At 37.7% G+C, this 27,839-nt stretch overlaps 1 pseudogene across 1 annotated transcript; it reads right to left on the minus strand.

Annotated features, from left to right (window-relative positions):
* Nucleotides 1–366: 366 nt before the first annotated feature.
* LOC308417571 (membrane-spanning 4-domains subfamily A member 4D-like) lies at nt 367–22,912 on the minus strand (annotated as a pseudogene). The gene is made up of 6 exons: nt 22,802–22,912; nt 21,696–21,815; nt 18,847–18,903; nt 15,759–15,884; nt 13,132–13,233; nt 367–505 (listed from the first exon to the last, which is right to left on the minus strand). The product of its transcript is annotated as a membrane-spanning 4-domains subfamily A member 4D-like (transcript).
* Between the last annotated feature and the right edge of the window lie 4,927 nt (nt 22,913–27,839).

A 27,839-nucleotide genomic window follows, 5' to 3' on the forward strand; every position in this document is an offset into this window, starting at 1 on the left:
TAATAATTTCACAAGGAAATGCTTGCACATACACACCCCCAATCCCCCACATACAGAGAGAGAGGGAGGGAGGGAGGGAGGGAGGGAGGGAGGGAGAGGGAGAGGGAGAAGGAGAGGGGGAGGGGAGGAGGAGGGGTAGGGGGAGAGGGAGAGGAAGAGGGAGAGGGAGGGAGGGAGGGAGGGAGGGAGAGGGAGAAGGAGAGGGGGAGGGGAGGGGGAGGGGGAGGGGGAGGGGAGGGGGAGGGGGAGGGGGAGGGGGAGGGGGAGGGGGAGGGGGAGAGGGAGAGGGAGAGGGAGAGGGAGAGGGAGAGGGAGAGGGAGAGGGAGAGGGAGAGGGAGAGGGAGAGGGAGAGGAAGACTCCAAAATTAGACTATTTCTCCGGGGTGGTTCTTGATTACATTTTCTGGAACATTTTCCTTGGTGTTCTGATGGTAGCAATGGTTGAAGTGTCATGGGTGGTGCCATCACTGTCACAGCAGGATTTGATGGTAGCACCAGAAGAACCTGTGAAATGAATTAAAATGTCATTGAATCAACCAGTATAGTCAGAGCTTCCGTTTCCTTACTAATTGGTTCACTTTTAGTAGTGTCTACACTGGCACTACAGAGTTGAATCACATATCAAACTGGGGGTTCTGGGCTACTTCTTGGTTCATTAGGTGTTCAGCCCTCAAAACTCCTGTGGCAGAGATTGATCAGAGTAGCTGCAGCTGAATCCTAGAGCATCAATCTTCTGTATGAATGGCTTACTTGAACCAAAGTGTAACAGAATGACAGTGGTGGTTTTACAAATTACTTTGCTCTTGCTGACAGCTGCACATGATTTGACATGGTGGCCTTGAGTGACATTCTGCACACATGACATGGCCAGAATGGCAGAAGCATCATGACATGCAAATTACAATCAAGGTATACGGGGCAGGAATAAAATGAAGACGATGTACATACTTAAGCAAAACATGTGCCTAGGTCACTGCTTTTGTGGATTAACACACAAGAGCACAGCAGGAACAGAATTCCTCAGCTCTCAAGAGCAGTTGCTGGGTTTCACTAGCTTCTTATACAAGCTTTGAAGTAGTGTATCTGACATATTATATTCATGGTCTACTTTCTGGTTATATTTCTCGTCCTATGTATTTTTCTCCTCTAGGTATGTCACTTTCATATCTCTGTGTGTCCTTCTTCTTCCTCCTTGTTCAAGAGCATCTGCAGTGGATCTTGGGTTAAAACTGCCAACAGTTGATTTTATGCAATTGAGACTCATCATGAACTTTTGTTATCTTGTAATAAAATATATCTGGATTATGCACTGTATTTGGTAGTGATTGTCACAACTGTGGTAAGTCATTGTAGGTTTGTGCACCACACTCTTAGTGTTCAATGCCTTTGGCTTTCTCTGTATCTTCATCAAGTCACAGGATCAAAATGGAAGAACATTTGTTCTGAACTCTCCTACCTTAAACTGGTGCCTGGAGTTTGCAGGTTTGAAAGATCTCAGTGATCAGAGATGGTCCCTCTCCTGTGAATTAGTCATTGACCAGGAGCTTGGCACACGAGAGATACTGATTCAGTGGGCTGTGAGAAAATTTGTGTTGGTTGCTTTCATCCTTTCTCCTGCTTCACCAGATCCCTTAGCCTCTGTGTTCAGGCCTTGTGGCAGGCATGAGTGGAGAACAGCAAATAGAAGAGATTGCAATCTTGCACAACACATAATTTAATTTACATAAACAATTGAAGGCTAGGCCTTGTAGCTCACAAGTGTATTTCCAACATTAAGAGGGTTTAAATCCTATGCTACATAGTAAGACTCCATTCTCCAGCCAAATCATTCACACATAGTAAAAACATCAAGAAAGGAAAAATAAAGCAAAGGTAAATTTTCAACTTAATTAGCAGATGTATATGTGTTCAGGCATTGTGGCAGGCATGAGCAGAGAACAGCAAGTAGGAGAGATTGCAATCTTACACAACACATAATATAATTTACATAAACAAGTGCAGGCTAAGCCAAGTAGCTCACAAGTATATTCCCAACAATAAGAAGAGAAGGTGGTTTTTAACCCAAGGGTAGCCTGAGCTACATAGTAACACTCCAATCTACCTAAATATCAATTACACACACTGAAAACAGCAGCAATGACAAAATAAAGCAAAGGTAGATTTTCAACATAAGTAGAAGATGTATATGTGTTTTTAATACACTATTATAAACTGTAGGAACTATCATTTTTCTTGATCATTTTGGCTGAAGATTGGCAATTCCATGTGGCTTGTTCTAGTCATTCAAGGCATCTATTTGCTTTTTCTTACAAATAGCTTACATATTTAAACTAGTTTTGCAAAGATTATAAGTTATACAACCTATCTTTTTCTAAGAGGATTGGCACCTCCTACCATTAGGAATTTTTTATTTTGTGTCTGTGTGGGGAACCAACTGAAGGTCAGACATGACATATGGGTCCCTATGGCACAGAAGTAGCCATGTTAGTGGTTTTCTTTGTAATTATTTACAAACAGAAAAGAATTAATAAGATGTCACCTGATCCCTAAAATATTGCCCTACTTTCCTATTATTTCAACATCGCAAATTACTTTGTTTTTCTATTGTCTATTATTTTTACACAACAATTTTTTTCTTTTACTTTACATCCCATTCCCAGCCCTACACATCTTTCCCTCAATTGTCACTCCTCTTTTTCTTAAAGAATGGGAGCCCCCCATTTTGGTTCCATCCCCCAGATTGATTTTATGATCAAAGTGTTGACTGTTGTTTTTGTAAGAGGCAGTGAGCCCTTTCGTCATCGCATTGCACCAGCAGAGTGAATACTTACCCTGATGACTGGATTATTATTATGAAAGGAATTATGTGCACCCAAAACCACACTAATGACACCCATTATGCTTGCAGCTATAGCAAGCACAGAGCTGATAGTGTTTTTACATAGACTGTTGATGATCTAGAAAGAAATAGGGATTCATTGTCAATGGCACCCTTTGTATATAGCTCCATCAATATTTGAAATACATCATGACTTTATTAATGCATTTCATCCTATTCTTGCCAAAACTACCTTTGTGTCTTTTCTTATAGAAGCTTTACTTATCAATCCCTTGCCAAAATAAAAACACAATAACTGCTATTTCTAATACTCAATCCTCTAGATGAATCTCAAAGACACAAGATACTCTTTAAATTTGCTAGCAGAATTTTCAGTCTTTGACACATTATCTGGAGAGCCTGTCTGCCATTTTCCACCACAATGTGCTGCAAATGCCCAACTGTTCCGGTGTAAATGCTGATGGCAATGTGCCTCTTGTATATTTCCTCCTGTGCTGCAGATTGAGCTCCACAATTCTCTACTCATGGTTCAGTTAAAAAACTTTATTGTGAGAAATAAAACTCAGCAAACTGACATCTAGTACATGAGCTTCATAGTAGTTATCAGAGTTGGTGAAAGATGCTAAGGAGGCAGACAGGATTTAGCCCGGGTTTAGATAGGTCACCTTGATCATGCTATACAAGTTGATATTTATGTGTTTTAGGAAGTTAAATTCAAATGCATCTTTTGGAGAAGGAAATAATTTGTTAACTCTTAGATTTTGTTGTTATCAACATTATGATGGACATATTATTATAAATGTCTTTTTAAACCATTTATTGTTTTATGTTTACAAATGATTATCTGCCCATATGTACATGAAGCATTACATGCCTGGAACCCACACAATCCATAAGGTGGCTTCTGATCCAGTGGAACTGGATTTATGTAAGTCCATGAGCTCCCATGTGGGTGCTTAGAAAGAAATCTGTATTTTCTTTAAAAACAAGTGCTTTGAATCTCTAACTATCTCTTTGGCCCTATAATTTTTTAATCTATTATTTTTGATACATCTGTAGAAAATATGCCAGTCAATACTTCATTTATTTTTGCCACTGCAAATATTTGGATGTCAGTATCATGAGCTGGATAGGAAGTTTCAAGACTGATCAATGTAAAATCCCCTCCTGACATTTCTTCTCAGAATTCAATGTACGAGCACCAAGAGTCTCCCAGCAACTACATTGACATTATATCCTTAGCTACAGTTTTAAAAGTGAGTTCCTTCTAAAACTCATGGTCATGGATTTTATGATATTTGACAGTGATTTAAGAGAAAAAGAGACCTGAGCAGAGAAAGCCATAATCGAAGGAATGAAGAGCTGGTTCAGTATTTAAGAGTACTTGATGCTCTTCCAGAGGACCTAGGTTCAATTCTTAGCTCCTATGTGGCAGCTTATACCCATTTATAACTACAATTCTAGGGTATAATACCTTCTCTGTCTTTTTGAGCTCCAGGCAGGCATGCGGCATACATGCAGACAAAACACCTATACACATAAAAGATCGAATAGTCTGGAGTTTTCACATAGCTCTTATTGGGATGAGAATTCCTGGTTACTAACATTCTCTGGATCACTTTGACTTCATCTGTGCAAGAGTGCCTTGGGCACAATTGCTACCGATCTTCTTTTTGATCTTCCCATTGCTAAGAGACTTCTCAGTGTCTCCCACTGATGACCATCTGTACCAGAGGCTGCATCTCTTGGCCTTTGAGTCCTAGTTCAGGTCACATGCCATCTCAAGAGCAGACTAATCATGTGAGGTTGGGTGCTCAGCCTCCCTCTTTTTTATGTCCACCAAATTCTGCGTGGAATAGATATTGTCTTAACTCATGGATTATCAGTAAGTGACAGATTAATATTATTATAGGTAATTTGTAAAATTTATTTTACTTAATTGATTTTATGTTTTTATTTTGCATTTTCATTAATGTTGCATTCTTCAGGAGTTGAAAGAAAAAGTGGTTTAACACTTTGACGTTAAAATATTTTAATATCAAAGTGTTCATTTTTCTAATTCTATATCTTATATAACTCTGAAAAGATGATTGATCAGGGTGTACTTTTGAAAAAAGTGTAAGCAGAACTAAGTAACATAATTTTTGCAATTATGAAAATATACATTTTTATTATTAACATTCTTAAGCATTGCAACTATTTTCATTAGAATTTTTACCACCTCTATATTCATAAAAACATATACACTGTTGTGCCTATGTGCTAACTGATAAATATTGACACTTGAGCACTTCACATGAAAGTTTTTAACTGAAAACTTTATATTTAAATATGTTAAAGAATCTGTCAGTAACTTATGTATCACTTTCAGGTTTTTGATATCCTGTGGATCAAGAAAAGAATAGAAAGAAAGAAATCTGGAAAATGTAGATTGTTCCAGGACCTCAGGAAATCTATCCAAACTATGGAAACCTTGGGAGCCCTTCAACTGGGTCTCCCTCTGCCTGCTATGATCCTCAGAGGATATAATATAATAGTTACTGGTTTGCAGGACTGCTCTTTCATTATTCCTCTTGCCTTTGCAGAAAGAATGAGATTTGCTTTTAGTCTTTTCTCTGTGAATTTAAAACTGCCTTATAGATGTTGTCATTGCATAGTTCTTCAGGAAATAAAAATCAATTCTACATTGTGTCAAAAATTTGTTCATCTGTCTCTTACAAAAGTGAGACTTAGTGACCTCAGTGTGTATTTGGCTCAGTATATGGATGGTTTTGTTTGTTTGTTTGTTTGTATCATTCAGCCTCTTTACAAGATGTTTTATGTTACAAGATGTTGATCAACTTGCCAACATTGGTTTAAGGTTGCTCCAGACACAGGTGGGGCCACCTCTCTTTTATATGGGGAGAGTCATTTATTCAGATACCGTGGCCCATCAGTCTTTAAAGCTGAATTTAAGCAAATTGACTCTATTAAATGATTTTCAAAGAAATTTAGTATTAATTAATTGGAGTCGTCCTTTTCTTAAATTAACTCCTGAGAAGCTTAAGCCTTTGTTTGACATCCTTAGACGTGACCCCCAACCCTTGTTCTTTATGCTCCTTAACTGAGGAAGTGGGAAATGCATTAATAATTGTGAAACAGGCTGTTAATAAACAATTACAGAACGTAAAGTGTGAGGAGCTCTGGGACCTTATAGGACTGCCTACTGTTCCTACACCTACAGGTGTGTGATGGTAAGACAATCCCTTGGAGTTGCTTTATCTGCCTGTCACACCCAGGGTAATTGTTACTAGTTTGGTGGCACTTGAGACTTTTAAAGAACACAAGCACAGTAAGGAAATAATCAGCAGAGACATTTTTAATATTATAGTGCCATATAATAATGAGCTCCTAATACATCCAGGAATTTGGAAGATTGTGCTAATTAACTTTACAGGCCAGATCATATACCAATTGCCCAGTCTTCCTTTGTTAACAATTTTTGAAGAGTCAACAGATAACTTTTCCCTTACAGTATTTTGTTGAGCCCTTGCCCAATTCAGCTTTAGTTTTTACTGATGGATCTGCAAAAAACAAGACTGTGGCTTTTATTATGGTGAAACTTTTACTCAAGAAGCTTCTGAAACTTCTGCACAAGGATAGAATAACTTGCGGTGATTTTTGCTTTTACTAAGTTACAAGACTGTCTTTTTAATCTCTACTCTGATTCACAATATCCGGTTTTACTGTTTTTAGCCATTGAAACTTCTATTCTGGCCATAAATAAATCTACCATATCTTCACTTTTATTTAGGTTACAACTTTCATTATAAGGCAGAACTTTCCCATATTTTGTAAGTCATCTATGGGCACATACTCTAATTTGCCTGGGCCCTTAACAGAGGTTAACCTGCTACCTTACCTTGCCACATCGAGGGCTTTGTTGTGACCCCTATAAAAGCTGTACTGATCCTGCACTCAGGGTCTGCAGTCCTCCACCCTTGTGTGGTGTATGACTGTGGGCCCCAGCACGCTTTGAATAAAAATCCTCTTGCAGTTTGCATCAAGACTACTTCTCATGAGTGATTCGGGTGTCTCCTTTCCTCAGACAGATTGTGGGTATCCTCACTTTGAGGATTTTACAGGTGTTAAAAATATTGTTCAGTATTTGTGGGTTTGTTTTTGTTTTTGTTCTTTATGTTTGGGAATGCCAACAGTTAAAAACAGATAATGCTCCTGCTTATGGATGTAAAGTTTTTGTTGATTTTTGTCTGACATTTAATATTAAACATACTACAGGTATCCCATATAAACCACAGAGGTAAGCCACTGTGGAGAGGGTACATCAAATTCACAAGGCATGTATTTTTAGGTTGTAAGAAGGTGAACTGAAGTATCATTCTCCATATCATATACTGCAACATGCCCTTTTTGTCTTACATCATCTCAATAGAGAGGAGATAGGAACTTCTCCAATGTCAAAACACTGGGAATCTGAGTCTCCTACTTCTCCAAAACCTTTGGTCAAATGGCATGATTTGTTTACAGGAACCTGGCAAGGTCCAGATGTATTGCTAACCTTGGGAAGACAGCATGCTTATGTGTTTTCACAGAATGCAGACTTCCCCATCTAGATATCACAGTCTAAGATCTGTGATCTGTGGCAAGTAAGGCCCTACCACAGAGCTGGCTCTGATCTACCTCTGCTTAGCTCTCAGTCTCAAATAGTAAACAACCACCTTCCCTGCTGAGACTGATTCTCCCTCTGAGCCTGATCAAATGTACACTCCTTCTCTCTCTGCTGGTTTGATTCCAGGCTCCTGCTTTAAAGAAAATTTATCTGTTTCTCTACATCTTCACAGCATCTGCTGTGACCTGTGTGTTTTTGATCTTAGCCATTCTGATTGGTGTGAGGTGAAATATCAGGGTCCTTTTGATTTGCATTTCCTGGATAGCTATAGATTGTCCTGAAGCTGTTTGTATTTTAATGTTAATTCCACTTTCCCAAGAAGGGCTGCTAAGAGGTGGAGCTTCACCTGAACTTGCCCATATTAATTAGTAAAATAAAGGAAAGCCAGTGACTGGCAGGGGGAGGGGATTGAGAGCACTGAGAGGTCTGAGGAGGTCAGAGGAAGAGGAAGGATCATCACAAGTTTGAGTTTCCCCAAAGACCAACTAAACCCAGGTGATATTGATTGGCATTAAATAGCTATAAACATTAAGGATTTTACAGGTCTCGTATCTCATATAAAACGGCAGTTTGTATCTTACTTAAGTCTATTTGATGCAATCATGTTGTGTAGAGGGTTTGTGGATTGAGAGTTGAATATATAAACCTGTAAGAAAAGCTATTGGACTGTAGGGTTGTGTTTGTGGAATTTAGGGGTACAGAAACACTCTGCCACAGAAGCAGAGAACACCAGAGTAAACTGCCAAGGGAAGGGAGTTGTGCAAACAGAGTGAAATCCTGGTGGTGGCTTGGATGGGGTGCTTGGGGCTCCGTATCAGGGCCAGGCCTGAGGAGTAAGACCTCAGGGCCGGTAAAAAAATAATATTTTATTTTTTAATATTTACTGCGACAGATAGCTAAAGAATTCTTTCTTTAGCTCTGTATCTTATTTTCTAATAATTTGGTTTCCAGGATTTCTTCTTAAGTTCTTTGTTTATTTTGGATATTAGCTCTCTAGTGAATGAAGGGTTGGTAAAAATTTTTTTCCCCAATGTGTAGGTTTCCATTTTGTCCTATTGACAGTGTCCTTTGCTTTACAGAAGTTTTTCAAATTTATGAGGTCCCGTTTGTCGACTGTTGATCTTAGAGCATGAGCCATTGGTATTCTGTTCAGGAAAGTTTCCTAGTGCCTATGTGTTCGAAGCTCTTTCCCTCTTCTCCTCTTCCTCCTTTTTCTTTTTCTTTTTCTTTTTTTTTCTTTTTGACAGAAGTGCATTGACTTTTATTATAAAGAATTAACATATTATTTCATAAAATTAATTCACTAAGTGTAATATTTCAAATAGCATTGAGCGCATAATGCCATATATAATCACAAAACTTAAAACCTTCTTTTATGGTTATCACTTACCCCTCTACCTCTTTTTTTCACTTAACCTTTTTATTTAGAAAATTTCTATACATATCAACTGGACAGCTTCATTTCTCTCCAAATCTTTTTTTCTCGTTTTATTAGATATTTTATGTATTTAAACTTTAAATGTGATCCCCTATCCCTGTTGCACTCTCTCCCACTCCCATCACCACCCCCCCCCCCCCCGCTTCTATAAAGATGCTTTCACTCCCACCCACTCCCACCTCATTGCCCTGGAATTCTCCTACACTGGGGTATCAAGCCTACACAGGATCAAGGGCTTCTACTCCCATTGATGTCAGATAAGGCCATCCTCTGCTACATATGTATCTGGAGCCAAGGGTCTCTCCATGTTTACTCTTTGGTTGGTGGTTTATTCCCTGGGAGCTCTGGAGGGTCTGATTGGTTGATATTGTTATTCTTCCGATTGGGTTACAAATCTCTTCATTTCCTTCAGTCCTTTCTCTAACTCCTCCATTCAGGTCCTCATGCTCAATCTGATGGTTGGTTGCATCTGCATCTGTATTGGTCAGGTGCAGGCAGAACCACTCAGAGAAGAGCACAACCAGGTTCCTCTCAGCAAGTGCTTCTTTGCATCACCGATACTGTCAGGGTTTGTTGTCTGCAGATGAAATAGATCCCTAGGTTGTGCAGTCTCTGGATGGCCTTTCCCCCAGTCTCTGTTTACTCTTTGTTCCTGTATCTCCTTTACAAAGAAGCAATTTTGGGTTAACATTTTGGAGATTGGTGGGTGGCCACATTCCTGGACCAAAGGCCATGCCTATCTACTGGAGGTCATCTCTTTAGGTTCTAGCTCCCCTCTGTTGCTTATTTCAGCTAAAGTCATCATTATTGGGTCCTGGGAGTCTCTTGGTTCCTTGGCATCTGGGAAGGATTTCTAGTTGCTACCTCCATTTCCTCATCGCCCACTGCTACAAATTTTTATTCATTTCTGACCATCTATACTTCTCTCCTGTCCCTTCCAGTGCCTTATTCTGCCTCTTTTTGTCCCTCCTTTTCTTTCTCCCTCCTAGATCCTTCCTTCTTTCTACCTCCTGTGACTATTTTGTTACCCCTTCGCTCTAGAATTGAAATATCCACCTTTTGGTCTTCCTTCTACATATCATATGGTTGGTGGATTACATCATGGATTTTCTGAGCTTTTGGACTAATATCCCACTTAGCAGTGAGTATGTACCATGTGTGTCATTTGTGTCTGGGTTACCTCACTTAGGATGATATTTTCTAGTTCTATTCATTTGCCAGTGAATTTCATTAAGTAGTTATTTTTAATAGCTGAGTAGTACTCCATTATGTAACTGTACCATATTTTCTGCATCCATTTTTCTCTTGGGGAACATCTGGGTTGTTTCAGCTTCTGGCTGTTATAAATAAGGCTGCTATGAACATAGTGGAATGTCAGATACAGGCACTGGATCTCCTGGACCCTGAATTAAAATTGTTTTGAGTCACGATGTTGGTGCTGGGAACTGAATCCAGGGCCTGTCCAAGAGTAACAACTAACTGCTCTGAATTACATGTTTTATGTTTTTAATGTTTACTTTTTGACAACTGTCATTGTATAGTTATATTAAAAGTTAATTTAAGAAAATAAGTTAAAAAACCAACAGGCTTATGGTTTTTGTAAGGTTTTGTCTCCTGGAATACATCAATACCTGTAAATATACTCTGGATGCTTAGGAATATGCAAATAATTTAAGTCATGTCATGCCAAATTAGCCCAGGGTCTAGACCCATTATAAAATGAATATTGAACATTGACATATATGTAGAATCAGTTTATCTAACAAATTATTGACAATTATTTCTTTATAGGAAATTCCACCTGATAGTAGAGGCTTTGGATTTTGTTTTAAATCAGAAATGTAATGTGAACCTCTACTGGAAGGGAGAGTAACCTTCAAAGCTACCTTCAGTGACTTAGTTGCACAAGTTAGGCTTCATATCTGAAGATTCATCAGTCTTTCAAAAGAATGGTACTACTTGAAACCAATGTTCAAACATGTGAGCCTTAGGGGAGATTACAGTGATGAATAAAATTGTTTGCTATAATTAGTAATTTAATATACCTATTGTCTTACACACTTTATTTGTTTGTACATGATTATAAGCAGCTAAAACCATTGATTTAGCAAAGCCCCCAAAAATGTGAACTCTAATCTACACTCTTTGCAAAGAGAACTTAATTAACCAGCACAGGATTTTCGGGTCTTTTTTTTTTTTTTTTTTTTTTTTTTTTTTTTTTTTTTTTTTTTTTTGGTTTGGTTTGGTTTGGTTAAATTGCTTTTTTGTTTTGTTTTGTTTTTTTTTTTTTTTTTTTTTTATGTTGCTTTAAAAACTTCTTTGCCAATTTATTGCCCCTTGTACATACAATGAATAGTGGTTGTTAAAGTGTTGTTGACATAGCACATATTAATTTGTCAGGAAAATGCAGGCGCACAAAACACACACACACACACACACACACAGACACACACACAGACACACACACACACACCCCTCAAAATTAGACTCATTCATCTGGGTGATTCTGGTATACATTTTCTGGAACATTTTTCCCTTGGTGTTCTCATGGTAGAAATTATTAAAGTGCCGTGGTGGCTGCCATCTCTGGTACTGCAAGATTTGATGGTCGTCTTACAAGATTCTGTGAAATGAATGAAAATGTCATTGAGTCCTCCAGTATACCAGCACTTTCATTTCCATACCTCGTAGTGTCACTTTTACTAATGCCTACACTGTGACTACTTAGTTTAATCAAACATCACACTGAGTGGTGTCTGGGCCACTTCTTGCATGATGAGGTATTGCAGACCTAGAACACTCTTTTTGTGGTACCTGAGTAGTTGGTGTGTGCAGCTGCATCTTGGAGCATTAGTATTCTGTGAGAATGGCTTACTTGAACCAAAGTGTCATTCTTCAATAACAACTTCTTGAATTAAGTTCATCACACATGACATATATCCAGAATAGCATAAGCATCATGACACATGGAAATATATTCTGACCTTCACAATCAAGGAACATGGGGCAGTAGAATGAAGAAGATGTACATACTTAAGCAAAACGCGCCTAGGTCACTGCCTTTGTGGGTTGACACACTAGAGGACAGCAGGAAAAGAATTCCTCAGCTCTAGGAGCACTTATTGGGTTACACTAGCTTCGTATACAAGCTTTGAAGTAGCTTATCTGAAATACTGTAATCATGGTATATTTCCTGGTTATTTTTTCTCCTAATAAATAATTTTCTCCCCCTAGGTATGCCACTTCATTATTTCTGTGAGACCTTCTTTCTCTTCTTTGTTCAAGAGCATCTGCAGAGTGTTAAAACAATGGCTGTGTGTACACAAATTGAATGTTTCTGAGAACAACCTCCCAATCAACTCTGTGAACACAGTTTGGGCAGGAGAACAGGGACTAGGAAGGAAGAATTAGAGCGAAGGGAATGGCTTTGATTGAAAGACATTATATGCAAGTAGGGCATATACACTGTGAAAGGAAGCAGTACAAAAATAAGACTAAGTTCCTTTTTACCTGGGCACCATCTAAGGTAGACAGCATGTTGGGTGAAATTGGAAAGCAGTGAGTCTACCAGATAAAAGCAAAGACACTAACTCTATAATAGACCTAAAAAGCAGGTTCATTTTCTGGCAGGATGCTCCTTAGACTCTTTATAGCTCACTAGTTCACTTCCATTTTGAGGAATGCTGTTCTTTCTTGATAAACTGTCTCTATTTCTAACAGGAGCCCTGGACCAGTGCATTGCTCTCTAACACTAGGATCTGGAAGACAGTGACCTCAGAATTCAGAACAGTGGCTTATTACTCCTCAGTATGATTCCTAGACTTTCTAGACTTTTGTGTATTTCTCTCCTTCTTCCGTCTGTCTAGATGTTAAAGGGATTTTCGGCTTCTTTATCCTGATTTGTTTTCCTTTCATCAAACTCTCCTAAATATGTCCCTGACCTTCTTTCCCAGCCTAGCTTTAATCTTTGTTGGTAACAGAACTAGAAAACTCAGAGAGACTCTCAGTTTTCTTTTTCACACATCTGCTTAAGATGTAGCAAGGGGACAAGGCTAAGCTGTTGGTGGTCTTCATTGTGTAAGGTAAGATACAAACATGTGTCCTTTTAAGCTGGTAGATTTGTGTGACTTATTACACATCAATAGAGACCTACTATGCATTACCCAACAAGGACTGATACTCACATTATAGGAGTTACAACAGGAAGCTTGACATCCAAATGCAGAGACGAACATAGCAATGCAGAATTCTAGCAGATTTAAAATTAACACCAAAGCATCCAAACCCTAAAAACAGATTTGTACCAAGGAGTGTGAAGAATGGAGATGGGAAGTTTGAAATGTGCTCTCCTAGCACTGACCACCATGCCAAAGGGAGGAAGGCCTGAGCCAGGGGTTAGGAAATCCAGCTTTAGATATAGCTCAGACCTAAGACAATTTCTTGGTCTCCTGATTGTCACTAAATTTCCCACATATTTTTTAACTAAAAATATTATCAGAGACCCCAAACTCTAAGACTGATACGCTCTATGCTAGACATTACACATGGAAAAACAGTATCATTTCATTCTTGAAGAGGATAGTCTTTCTGAATGATCACAACTCAAAGTTGGGCTGGTGTATAGTAGGAACAGAAGTGTTTTTATGAGATAATGTAGACAGAATATCCTGGCTCTTGCAGGCTGTCCAAGTTATTATGCCATCTTTACACGCGGAAGCAAGATCCTGAGGAATCCTAGTCTAAGAGACTGAGGATGCTTCAGTGTTTGCCCAGAAAGTAGAGGGCAGAAGGAACAGCCAAGGAATGTGGACAAAAGGTAGAAACACAAAAGCCAAGAAAGTTACTTTTTCAGAAAGCTCACAGGGAAGATGATAGCCCTGTCCAAAGTTGATTTTATGCAGTTGAGACTTGTTTTGAATTTCTTTCATCCAGTAATAAAATATAACTGGATTATGCACTGTGTTGGTAGTGATTGTCACAACTGTTATAAATCATTTGAGAGTTATGCACCACACTCCATAGTGTTTAGTGCATTTGGCTTTGTCTGTATCTTTATCAAGCCACACGATCAAAATGGAGGAATAAAGGTGGCACATTTCTTCTGAACTCTCCTCCCTTGAACTGGTGCCTGGAGTTGGAAGGTTTGAATGATCTCAGTGATCAGAGATGGTCCCTCTCCTGTGAATTAGTCATTGATTAGGAGCTTGGCATATGAGAGATACTGATTCAATAGGCTGTGAGAATATTTGGGTTGGTTGTTTTCATTCTTTCTCCAGCTTTACAAGACCCCTTAGCATCTGTGTCCAAGCCTTGTAGCAGACATGAGTGGAGAAAGGCAAGTAAGAGAATTAGCAATCTTCCATAACACATAATTTAATTTACATAAATAAGTGCAGGTTAGGCCTTTTAGCTCACAACTATAATCCCAACATTAAGAAGAGGGTTAAAAACCTGTGCTACATAGTAAGACTCCATTCTCCAGCCAAATCAATCACACATGGTGGAAACATCAACAAAGACAAAATAAAGCAACGTTAGATTTTCAACTTAACTAGCAGATGTATATGTGTTTTTAACACACTATTATAAGCTGTAGGAACTATCATTTTTCTTGATAATTTGGCTGATAATTGGCAATTCCATTTGGTTTGTTCTGGTCATTCAGGGTAGCAAGCACTCTATCTGTTCTTTCTTACAAATAGCTTGCACATTTTGTGGGACAGGTGGGTGGGGAAGAGTACCCTGGTTCTTGGTTGAGATAAGTGAAGTCCAGGAAACAATAAAATGTGCACACAGGTTACATAAGTACCAGGCAGAAGCAGGACCACCCCCAAATATATAGACAAGGTCTTCCCAAGCCCTTAGAACAAGCCAAAAGGAAGTGCCAGTTGTCAGAATCTGAACCACTTTTTAAAAAATGTATATGTATGGATGGGTTTGCTCAAGAATAAAAGGTGTTCAAGAATCATCCCATCTTCTGAGATCTTTTGTTTTAAGAGGTCTTAACACTACCATTTGGGAGCCTCTTGCTGGCTTGGTTCAGCCTGGCCCGGAACCTCGTGGCAGTGGCAGAAATAGGGACAGGCAGGACCCAGTGGCAGAAGTAGCTGAAAAGATTACCCCTTCCTTGCTCTTGAGCGTCCAGCAGGACCCAGCAGTAGCTGCAGCAAAAGCCACTCCGATCTCTGACCAGAGACTGTGTGGGACTCCTGGCCCAAAGTCCCACATCCTTTAAACCTGCTTTGCCAGGATTATAAACTAGACTATCTTTTTCTTCCAAGAGGATTGGCACCTCCTGCCATTAGGAACTCGGTTTTATTTTGGATCTCTGGGGCATCAACTGAAGGTCAAACATGACATATGGATCCTTGTGGCTGATTAGTAACCACGTTAGTGTTTTTTTTTTTTTTTTTTTTTTTTTTTTTTTTTTTTTTTTTTTTTTTTTTTTGGTACCTAGTTACAGACAGAAGGGGAATGAGATTTCACCTTATCCATGAAATATTGTCCTACTTCACTATTATTTTAACATCTCAAATTATTGTATTTTCTTATTCCCTTTTCTTTTTTCCCAATAATTTATTTATATTCACTTTACAACCAAATTACAGCAAGACTCTCCTCTTTTTCCAGTTTCAGTCATACAAATCCTTTCCCACATTGCTCCCTCCCCTTCTCTTTAGAGGTGGGGAGACCCCCTTAAGTACCATTGGCCAAATTTGATTTTATGATCAGAATGTTGACTTTTGAATTTGCAATAGTCAGTGAGCCTTTATTTCTACCATGGTATCACACCAACTTAGTGAATACTTACCCTAGTGATTGTATACTTATTACCAAAGGTAGAATATACACTCACAACCACATCGAGAACTCCTATTATGCTTGCAAATGCAGCAGAGATAGAACCGATAATGTTCAGACATAGACTGCTGATAATCTAGAAAGGAATGGGGATCAGTTATCAATGGCATCTTTTGTATAATTTCATCAATATTTAAAGTACACCATTTTATTCTCTTCTTTCCAAAAATAGACTCTGTGTTTTTCCTTATAGTAGTTTTACCTCCAACCCCTTTCCAAAATAAAAGATAATATCTGTTATTCCATGACTAAATCCTCCAGATGATTCTCAAGGACACTAATTTCTTCAAATTTGCTAGCAGATTTTTCAGTTTTTGGCATGTTATCTGGTCTCTGTCATTTTTCACCACTGTGCTGTAAATGCCTGTTTGTGTGAAATGCTGATGACCATGTCTCTCTTGCATATTTCCTCCTATGATGTAGATAGAGCTCCCCAATACTCTTCCATTGTTTAGATAAATAAACAAAGGATGGTGCATCTAGAACATGAACTACATATTAGTGGTCAGATTTTATGAAAGATGCTCAGGAGGCAGACAGGATTTAGCCCAGGTTTAGAAAGGTAACATTGATTATGCTATAGAAGTTGGTGTTTATCTGTTGCAGAAAGGGAAATTCAGATGCAGCTTTTAGAGAAGGAAATAATTGTTGAAATCTTGGCTATTGCCCTATCAGCTTTAATGAGATCATCATTGTAAATATATAATTTTATGTTTACAAATTATTTATGTGCCTATATGTATATTCAGCATGCACATGGCCCTGGTACCTACATATGTCAGATGAGGGCTTTAGATCCCATCGGATTGTAGTTATGTATGTCTGTGAGCCATCATGTGAGTACATGGGAAAAAAATCCAAGTCTTTTGTAAGAACAAATGGGGCTGGTTCAACTGGCTGTCAGCATGTAGAAGAATTCAAATCTATCCATTCTTATCACCTTATACAAATCACAAGCCCAACTTAATCAAGAACCTCTAATAGAACTAGATACACTGAAACTAAAAGAAGAGAAAGGGGGAAGAGCTTCAAACACATGGAATAGAGGGGAATTTCCTGAACAGAACACCAATAACTTAGGTTTTAAGATCAGCAATAGATAAATTGAACTTTATAAAATTGCAAAACTTCTGTAAGGCAATAGAACAAAATGGCAACTAACAGACTGGGAAAAGATCTTGCCAATCCTACATCTGATAGAGAACTAATATGCAATATATACAAAGAACTAAAGTAGTTAGTCATTAGAGAGTCAAATAACATATTAAAAATGGGGCACAGAGCTAAACAAAGAATTCTCAATTGAGTAATTTAAATGGCTGAGAAGCACCTAAAGAAAAGTTCAACATTTTAGTCATCAGTAAATACATATCACAACAACCCTGTAATTTTACACCATACGGAGTCAGAGTGGCTAAGATCAAAAACTCAGGTGACAACAGATGCTGGTGAGGAAGTGGAGAAAGAGGAACACTCTTTCATTTTTAGTGGGATTGCAAGATGATATAAACATTGTGGAAATCTGTCTGGTGGTTCCTCAGAAAATTGAACATGATACTGAGGACAGAGCTATAATACTGCTGTGCATATACACAAAAGATGCTCTAATATATGACAAAGACATATGTTCCTAGCAGCCTTATTTGTAATATCCAGAAGCTGAGAAGAACCTAGATGTCCTTCAACAGAAGGATGGATACAGAAAATATGGTACACAATCGAGTAATCAGCAATTAAGAACAATGACTTTATTAAATTCATAGGCAAATGGATGGAACTAGAAAATATTATCCTAAGTGAGGTAATGTAACCAGAAAACAACACCCATGGTATGCACTCACAGATAAGTGAAATTTAGTCCAGGAGCAAGAAATACACTAGAAACAATGTATAGACCACATGAAACTCAAGAAGGAAGAACAAAGTATGGATGCTTCAGTTCTTTTTAAAAGGGGGGACAAATATTCACAGGAGAAAATATGGAGATAGACTGTCAAGCAGTGACTGAAGAAACGGCCATCCAGAGTCTACTCCACCTGGGGATCCATCTCGTATACAGTCACCAAACCCAGCCAAGATTGAGGATGCCAAGAAGTATATGCTGATAGGGACCTGATTTAGATGTTTCTTGAGAGGCTCTGCCAGAGTCTGACAAATTCTGATGCAGATGCTTGCAGCTAATCACTGGACTAATAAATGGATCCCCAATGGAGGAGTTAGAGAAAGGACTGAAGGAGCTGAAGGAATTTGCAACCCCATAGGAAGAACATCAATATCAACCAATCAGACCCCCCAGAGCTCCCAGGGACTAAACCAGCAGCCTATGATTACACATGGAGCATCTATGGCTCCAGATGTATATGTAGCAGAACATGTCCTTGTCTGGCATCAATGGAAAGAGAGGCCCTGTGAAGGCTAGATGCCCCAGTGTAGCAGAATGCCAGGTCAAGTAGGCAGGAGGGAGTCAGTTGGTTGGTTAGCAATCACCCTCATAAAAGCAGGAGGAGGGAAAATGGGATAAGAGGTTTCTGAAGGCAAATCCAGGAAAGGGTATATCATTTGAAATGTAAATTTAAAAAATATCTATTTAAAAAAATAACAAGTTCTTAACATCTGACTTTCCCTCTGGCCCTATAGTTTTTTAAAAACTATTATTTTGGATACAACTGTAGAGGGCATTTTGGTATGTCAGCCTTTTTTTTTTTTTTTTTTTAACCAATGAAAATATTTGGGTGTCAGTATCATGGGCTGGCTGTGAAGCTAGAGGACTCAACTGTGTAAACTCTACCTGACATTTCTTTCCCAAATTCACTGTACCAGCACCAAGAGTCTCCCAGCAACTGCCTTGATATTATATCCAGCCAGACATGATGAGACTTATTATCAACCTGTAGTTCAGCTACAGTTTTGAAAGTGAGGTCCTTCTAAATTCATGACCATGGCTTCAGGAAGATAGAATTGACCCTTTTACAACTTAGCAGAATGTATATTTCCTGAAATTACTCCATTTTGATAGCAAAATAAACCAAAATACTTACCAGGCTTTTTACTGTTTTCATCCCTGCTGCAATTGTCAGGGATCCGGAGATAATGAGCTGGTCATGAGGGTAAATATCCGGTTAAAAATCTTCAAGCAGTTGGTATAAATCTTGGCATACTAACCCTTATCAGAAACCACCGGGTCTAGTCAAGTGACCAACTGTCTAAAACGAAGTAGTCACCACCTTCCTCATACTCACAAGAGCAGAGAGGAAAAGTAAAATGAGTTGAAGGAAGAACCATCAAGGTATTTTTAATAAATCATTTCATTTGTTTATTTAGAATGTTTGATTATGGTCCTATTATGTAGTTCTGGTTGACATGGAGCTTGCTACATAAAGAAGGGCAGGTTCATGCTTGGAGTAACTCTCTTGTTCATTCCTCATGAGCAAGGGATTACACGCAGGAGCCTTCAGATGTGTCTCAAGATTTTGGTAATATTTTTTATATGCTTCTAATGTAGAGGAATATGCCATGGTTCCTCTTTGCTGTGCTTTTCACCGTTAACAATCTATGACTGGAATGGTTATCTTTCTAATTACACTGACAAAGCTGTCTGCAGTTTCTTACTGTGGAGAAATTCATTTCATGTTTAGGACATTTTGAGATTATATTTCATAGACTTGAAAAGAAAACAAGGTCTTTTGAAACTTTTAAATTATCAGGTCTTTATACATACTACTTATTATGGTATTTAAAGAACTAGTTTAATTCCCATCTTATCAAAAATTTTAAGAGCAATAAAGAATAAAATTCTCTAATCTTTATAACAAGATTTTTCCAACATGACACCAAACTAAAGAAGTTATCCCAGTTAAAAGAGAAAAGAAATTATCCTTGTTGAAAATGTATTGGCAGGTATAAATAAAATAATGGCAACAAATTAAGTTATCCATTACATGATGACTAGGATATGTAGCTCATTGAATCTGCCAATTTGGCCATTATTTTAAATTTGATCAAAATGACTCTTATGAATTTGATTAAATTGATGTCTTCAGACTGTTCAGCTAAATATAGAAATGTCTGAATTTCCTTTCCAATTTTAGTTTAGAAGATTTAAAGGTAATGGGAGAGTCAGTAGGACCACATCATTGAAACTAAAATCAAGATACAGATGAGAGGCTAAGGAGTTGATGTCAGTCCATTGCTGCTCATGCAGGCCTGAAACCTTGTACTGGATCTTCCATCATGAATCCTGGGAGTTGTTTTCCAAGATGGTATTGAGTGGGAAATGTAGATTTAAGCAGACATCCACAGTGAGGAGACAAATGAGATTCTGAGGTCTTGTTCATGGACTGAATACATCTTGAGAAAATTAACCTTCCTTATTCTCATTTTATTTTTCCTTTATACAGTAAAGATATAGGCAAATTTCACAGAAGTTGTAGTGACTGGTTTAGGTGGAACATTACATATAAAAACATTTACTAATATGTCCAGATTATAGTGTAATGTAAGCTATTACTGGTAATATTAATAGTGTTATCCTCCTCATTATTTTTATTATCACTGGTATTAATATTAATATGTAAATGTCATGCAACTTTGAAAAATATGACAGTCCATGGCATTCTTCAAATTTTAAAATACCTGTTGTAAAGTAAGAAGAAAAAGATTAAAGTACCAGGTCTACCAAATAAGTAAATTTTCTCCTCCTGTTCATCAATAACTGGAAACCTTGCAACACTTGAATCAGACTCTAAATGATAAAACAAGAAGTAACCAAGGTTATGCATTTTATTTTCTACTTGTAAGTTCATAACTTATAGGTAAGGAAATGTTTGATTTTATATTTAATTGACACTCAACTCTAAAAAAATTCTCTCAAGGTTATATTATAGAAAAATGTTTTATAACCTATAAAATTTCTATTCAAATTTTTGATGAGTTATTTTATTATAGGCTGTCCTGAACACCCAGTGCTCCCAGATACTATCCCACCAATGTAGGAGAGTATCTAGAGGTTATCCACAACTCCAAATACATATGTAGCAGAGGATAGCCTTGCCTGACAGCAATGAGAGGGGAGGCCCTTGGTTCTGTGGAGGTTTGATGCCCCAGTGTAGGGAGATGTTGGAACGGTAGGGCAGGGCAGGGTGTGTGTGTGTGTGAGAGCACCCTCATTCAGGCAAAGTTGAAAAGTGGAGGGCAGATATGGAATGGGGGACTGGTGTAGGGTAACCAGGAAGTGGAACATTATTTGAAAAGTAAAGGAATTGAATAATTAATAGATAAAAAAATGAAACTAAATTTATCTACCGGTTTTCTATTCTCTTACACATTTATTGAGATTTGAATAGCCAGATGGTGTTAAGCACCTGCTCGGATTTGTCTCCTCTTCTTGTCAAAAAATACACTGGTTTCTTTCATTCTCACGAGCTTGAGAGTTTTGTGATCCCTTGCTAGCTAGAGAAGCAGATCTCAATTTCCTGAAGTTAACAACAGCAAGTCAATTAATCTTGGTTTGTGGATATAGTTGTAAAAATGTTATGAACAATGAAACAGATAGGTTGGAAAGTCTTATTGCTCTATCTAACCAACCCTAGGAATGACTAGCCATGAACTTCTTAGGAAATTAGTTGTGCCAATGTTTACTTTTGTGGGGGTACATGTCTACATGCTGTCACAATATATCTTCCATGTCATTTTAAATAAACTGTCCACCTAGCTATATGAATGGCTTGTAGATATTGAAATGTAAACAAGGAAATACTGAATCAGGTTTAAATATGCTGTTTTCAAACTTATGGACTGCTTGAAAGAGTTGAGAGAAGATGTGTCCCAAAGTGAATATAGTCACAACAGGGTGTTATTGTCTCCAGTTATATGAGACTTTATTACTCACCAATATTGGTCCCCAAATTAGGACCAGAGATTTCACTGAAATGCGTGGTTCATAATTTGTATTTAGCATCATTATTATTCCTATGCTGAGGTTTATGAGAGCAATCATAACTTGTACAACCTAGAAACAAAAAGTATATTATCCATCACAAAAATGATGTCCATAATAAGTACTATCAAACCACTAAGTTACCACCACTTACTCCTTTCATAACTCACAGAAAAAATTGAAATAATTTTTTCAATTGTTCATATACTGATGAGATGTCCTAACTGATTTATTATCCTCTGGACCCTCTCTGTCTCTCTGTCCCTCTCTGTCTCTGTCAATGTCTCTCTCTCTCTCTCACACACATACATACACACACACACAGACACACACACACACACTCACACACACACACACACACACACACACACACACACACGCACGCACGCACACACATTTCAATAATTTCAAACTTAGAGGTAATTTGGGAAGTTCTTTCCAGAGATACTTTTATGATTCCCATGATGCCTTTCTACCTCTGTTGTTATCCTTTGTCACATACTCACAGAAGAATAGTGAAATAGGAAGAAATTAAACCTGCAAGGAACAACTTGAGGAAATATAGGTAGATGCAGAATGAGGGAAATATGAGGAGCACACGTGATCCTCTGTGTGAGCTCAGAGTCTGAGGAAGGAATGTGAGTACAGTGACCCAACAGTGGAGGAACTGATGTATAACTGCACTCATAATACTCAATGAAAATGAAACAGCGCATGAAGATGTGTGGGAGGAAAGAAGAGCAGGCTGTAGAGGGGAATGAATGGGACTATATGGAAAGAGTGAAAAAACACTGACATATTTATTATCATACATCTGTGTAAATGTAACAATAATACATGAATTTGAAAGGGAAGAGACCGCTTGGGAAGGTTGGTGGAAGAAAATAAAAGAGGGAATATATGTAATCATATACTAATCAATTAGAAAATCAAATGCTATAACCCATGGGGGTTGATGTACCATGAAGATACTGACAGAGAGAATACAGTGTCTGCTCTTTGAAAATCACTTATATATTCAAAAATCTTTCTCCCATGAGATCCAAAAAATTTCTTACCCCCAGGACTTTGGGTTCCCCTTTCAAGAATTTCTCTTTGCTCTCCTTCCATTTTTCTGATTTTATAACAGACTTCTCTGAGGATTGAGCATGCCCCGGAACCATTGGCATGTTGGCCTGTTCGAGTCCTTGCATGGTTTCCAGGGCAGCACAAACAGTACTAATATAAGAATGAAATTTTGGATGAACTTCTGGAAATTATTCAATTCCAGGTTCCTGCATAAGGGTAAAATCAAAACGAAATTTTCTCATGTTATAACAACAACAACAACAACAACAACAACAATAATAATAATAATAACATTTTAGACAAGTTAGAGAAACAGTTTTAATCTTTGGTAAGAGAAGCTCTTCTGATTCTATTTCCAAATTTAAAACCCAGGTACTTATGTGAATATGTTTTGTTTTAATCACAGGTGTGGGATATAGGGCTGTTCCAGATTGTCCACAGCTGCCTACTAGGCTGTTCTAGTGCTATAGAAGGGGCATGTTTTTTGCCAGGTGTAAATGTTTAGAATTCTAGGGAATTATGAGAGAGTATAAATGTGAAAGTTCACAGCCCTGACTAAGCTGGTAGTGGCTGCTGTTCCCCCACCTCACCCCTCTGCCAGACCCCGCTACTGCTAGTTCCTGCTGTTGCCCTTGCTGCCTCTGTTATTGCTGGATGGCTGGATTGTTGAATTGTGGGATTGCTGGATTGCTGGATTGCTGGATTCTTGGATTGCCAGATTGCTGGTTTGAGATATTTTGATGACTAGGATTGGATTTGGCCTTGGGAACTTCATGACCCTAATCAGCAGGAAGTAGTCTAAAGAGATGTAAAGCATCTTTCCCATGTCTAACCTTCTTTTTCTCCTATCCAGTCTTTGGATATAGCATGTGAGTAGGGAGAATTGGGGCAGAGAATATGGTAGATATAAGAACCATATTATATACACATTTTCTTTTCATGTTCCAAAAGGTAAAGGTTTTCTTAAGAGAGCACAGGTGAAGGGTTTAGTCCACTCAGACGCACTACTTATTCATTTGTTATAAAGAACCTCTGACATGTCTCTCAGAAATACCTTCAGACCTCTGTGATGTGCTGACATCCTCTGTTGCCTATTCATTCTCCTGTTGGGTCACACTTGCTAAAGAGGAAACATAAAGATGGGAATCTAAAGGTTTTGACTCACTTTGGTCAAACTGTCAATAGAAACTAACAGAAACAAATAAGCCTAAATCTCAACACTTAGCGGTTATTGATGGTGATAAAAAAAAATGACACCTAAGCAGAGAAAAGCCTGTGCCTTAGATCCAATAATCAAAGGTAAAGATAGATGGCTCAGTGTTCAAGAGTACTCGATGCTCTTCCAGAGTACCCAGTTTCAATTCCTAGCTCCTACATGGCAGTTTGTACCCATCTATAACTGCAATTTTATAATTTTATAATGTCTCAACTCATGGATTATCAGACTAATATGTAGGTGACAGAGATTAATATTATGGAAGGTAATTTTTCAAAAAAAATTTAAATTTATCTTACTTTATTGAGTTCATGTTTTTATTTCACATTTTCATTAATTTTACATTCTTCATGAGTTGATAGAAAAAGTGGTTCAAATGTTTTTACCATGTTAAAATATTTTATTGTTGAAGTTTACAGTTTTTCCATTCAATGTCTTATGTAACTATAAAAATGTACTGTCTGGTTTTGTGTCAACTTGACACAAGCTGGAGTTATTACAGAGAAAGGAGCCTCAGTTGAGGAAATGCCTCCATGAAATAAATCTGTAAGGCATTTTCTCAACTAGTGATCAAGGGAGGAGAGCCCAGCCCATTGTGGGCGGTGCCATCCCTACCTGGGCTGGTAGACCTGGGTTTATAAGAAAGCAGGCTGAGCAAGCCAGGGAAGCAAGCCAGTAAGTAACATCCTTCCATAGCTTCTGCATCAGCTCCTGTTTTCTGACCTGCTTGAGTTCCAGTCCTGACTTCCTCTAGTGATGAACAGTGATATGGAAGTGTAAGCTGAATAAACCCTTCGCTCCTCAACTTGCTTCTTATTCATGATGTTTGTGTAGGAATTGAAACCCTGACTAAGACAGAAAAGATAATTGATCAGGGTATATTTTTGAAAAAGAAACAGTTTAAACAGAATTCAGTAACATAATATTTTGTAATCATTGAGATATTTCATATTTAACATTCATAAGCACTGCAACTATTTTAATTAGAAGTTTTACTTTATTTATATTCATAATAATACACTGTTGTACCCATGTGCTAACTGATAAATATCAATGTTTGAGAACTTCACATGAATATTTATTACTGAATACTGTATAATATGTGAAAAGATCAGTCAATGACTTAAATATCACTTTCATGTTTTTGATATCCTGTGAATAGATAAAAGAATAGAAAGAAAAAAACTTCACACAATGCTCAGTTGAGGCTTTCATAAAGCCTTTAACTTTTCTTTACCTGTCATTTAAAAATATGATTAGTTATTTTATTTTTGAGAATATTATATGTGAGTGCTGTGTTTCCATCATTTCTATCCCACCCTATCTTCTCTCCAACTTTTCCATGATCTCCTAATTTTTTATATTCATGACCTCTTTTCCTTTTTCATTGGTTGTTTTGTTTTTACTGGTTATATTTCCCTTTAATTATTACTACTAAATATGCATATAATTTTACACATACCCATACGAACACACACAATGTTGGTGTATTAGATAACCTATCAGAGAGCTCTTTCCTGGAGAGGACTATTTCTTCCTTTCTCTGCAGCCAGTAATTGCCTATAGTTTTCACTGAAAGGTGAACATGCAAGATAATCTCAAGGGTACAACACTGGCACTTATTATCTTGAGGGTAGCCATGAGATGTCTAAAGACCTTAAAGACACAATAAGAGAAAAACCTCTGCCTTGTACTGTAAACCTAACCACCAACTTGTGATGCTGAGGTCATAAAGCCTGGAAGAAAAATTATTGCTTCCACTTTAACAAGTCTTTATCTTTTCCTTGTCCTTATACTTTGCACCAAAAACTTCCTCTCAATTACAGTTAAATGTGCACTCAACCTCAGGTTAAGCAAACAAACAAACAAACAAAAAACTAATTGTGTAGGGAAAGGTGATCTCATATTTCTCATTTTCACCCAGATGTCCTATATTCATTCAGTAAATTAAAAGTCATCATGCTGAAGCCTAGGAAGCCAAATCCAGACCCTACCTACTTCCACAATGCCCGTCTTCTGTGTCTGAGGAAGATATAGCTCAGGAAAGCGTGTTTGTTCAGAGACAATGGCCATCATACACTTAGCATTTTACTCATATTAAATTTGTGTAATACTTCTAGCACCTTTCTAAATCATGAAGGCTGTGATATCAATCTCTGAAAAAACCACAACCACTTTCTATCTTTTCAATAAAAACATAACAGACATACCAAAATAGAATAGACATATAACTTTACAGATTAAACATACTCAGACCAATATCATTTAGATGGCCTTTCCAAATCTGTTTACAAAAATCACACATTGTAGATACATGTGTTTTTCTAGAGTCATGTGTTTCTAGGGAACTGTGCATATAGATTTTAAATGTATTGTAGAGGCAGAAAACTCTACTGTCAGAGACTTGCCATGAATTCAACATTCTTACATAAAAACCATGAATACAGCACATTTTTGGGCCTAAGAAGCCTTCTGAGTTATAGAAAAAGCTTATTCTCTAAGACAAACTTAACCACAGTCATTTCTTACATAATCTCATTAGTCTAATGAACCTAAGATTCCATACATAAAATCAAAACTACCTTCACATTACTTTGGTAAAATATTTGATGTTGTGTGATTATGAGGTAGGGGATATTATTAACCCATTATTTGGTGGCACAACAAAAACATGACACAGACACTGACAGTGCTAGTTATGATTATCTAGCTAAGTCACAAGACAGGTAATCTTGGACACAAGAGGTTCCTGTTGCATGGTGAAATTGAAAGGGTGAGCAAGGTTCAAGGCTTTCTTGATATCACAATTTATTCTCATATGAACTAATCATGGTCATATAACACTACTTGAATCCCTTCTAAAAGCAAGGGTTCCACTGACCTAACAATATGCCTAGAGTTGTGGTCCTCAATATACCTAATGCAGTAAAACTTTAATAAACTTCCTCATGTTGTGGCAACCCCCCCCCCCAACTATAACATTGTTTTCTTTGACACTTCACAACTATAATGTTGTTATTGTTGTAAATCATAGTGAAAATAAATTTGTTTTCAGATGGTCTTAGGTGTCTCCTATGAGAAGGACATTCAACCCCTAAAGAGGTCTAGCACCACAGGTTGAGACCAGTTGTCTTAGAGGTACTGTTACTTCAACATTTTTATTTTGGAATCAAAGCTCTATCACATGACCCCTTGAGGATCAAACTTGACTTGTATTATTCAATAAATATTTCTTACATGGTTTGCATTAGTGAATAATAGTATAGGCAATGAATAAAATGAGAAAAATTATTCATAAACACACCTCTTCAAGGACTTTGATAAACTCAGAAATTAGGAACAAATTTAAGAAAATCTTAGGAAATTTAGTCAACTAATAAGGAAGCCTGCCATTGGAGTGTTGGATAATCTGTTCTCTGCCTGATAAAGCAGAGCCTCCTGGGAGCTCAGAGTTCACCAGTGACCCTGAACATTGGAATGAGTAGAAGCTTACTGGGGATGGGAGCATTTGAAAGGAGAGCTGATAAGTGAGCAAGACATAAAAATGAGTAGAGTGAGATGATGGATGGAAACCAAATGTCTAATCAACAGTAACCTCATCCAAAATTTGATTTGTGACAGTTTGATCTGTGGGTACATGGGCAGGGCCATTGTTGGGTACAATTCAGTGACTTTGGTTCTAGATAATGCAGAAATATAGGACCTATGCAAGTGTGTAGCTTCTTCAGTCAGCCATGATAGTGTTAGCAGTCAGTGAAGCTGTCTTAGTGGTCTGCTGTAGGAAGCACTCATAGGAGTGGTGGTAACATTGA

This window comes from Micromys minutus (assembly GCF_963924665.1).
Source record: "Micromys minutus genome assembly, chromosome: 2".
Classification (NCBI taxonomy): Eukaryota; Metazoa; Chordata; class Mammalia; order Rodentia; family Muridae; genus Micromys; species Micromys minutus.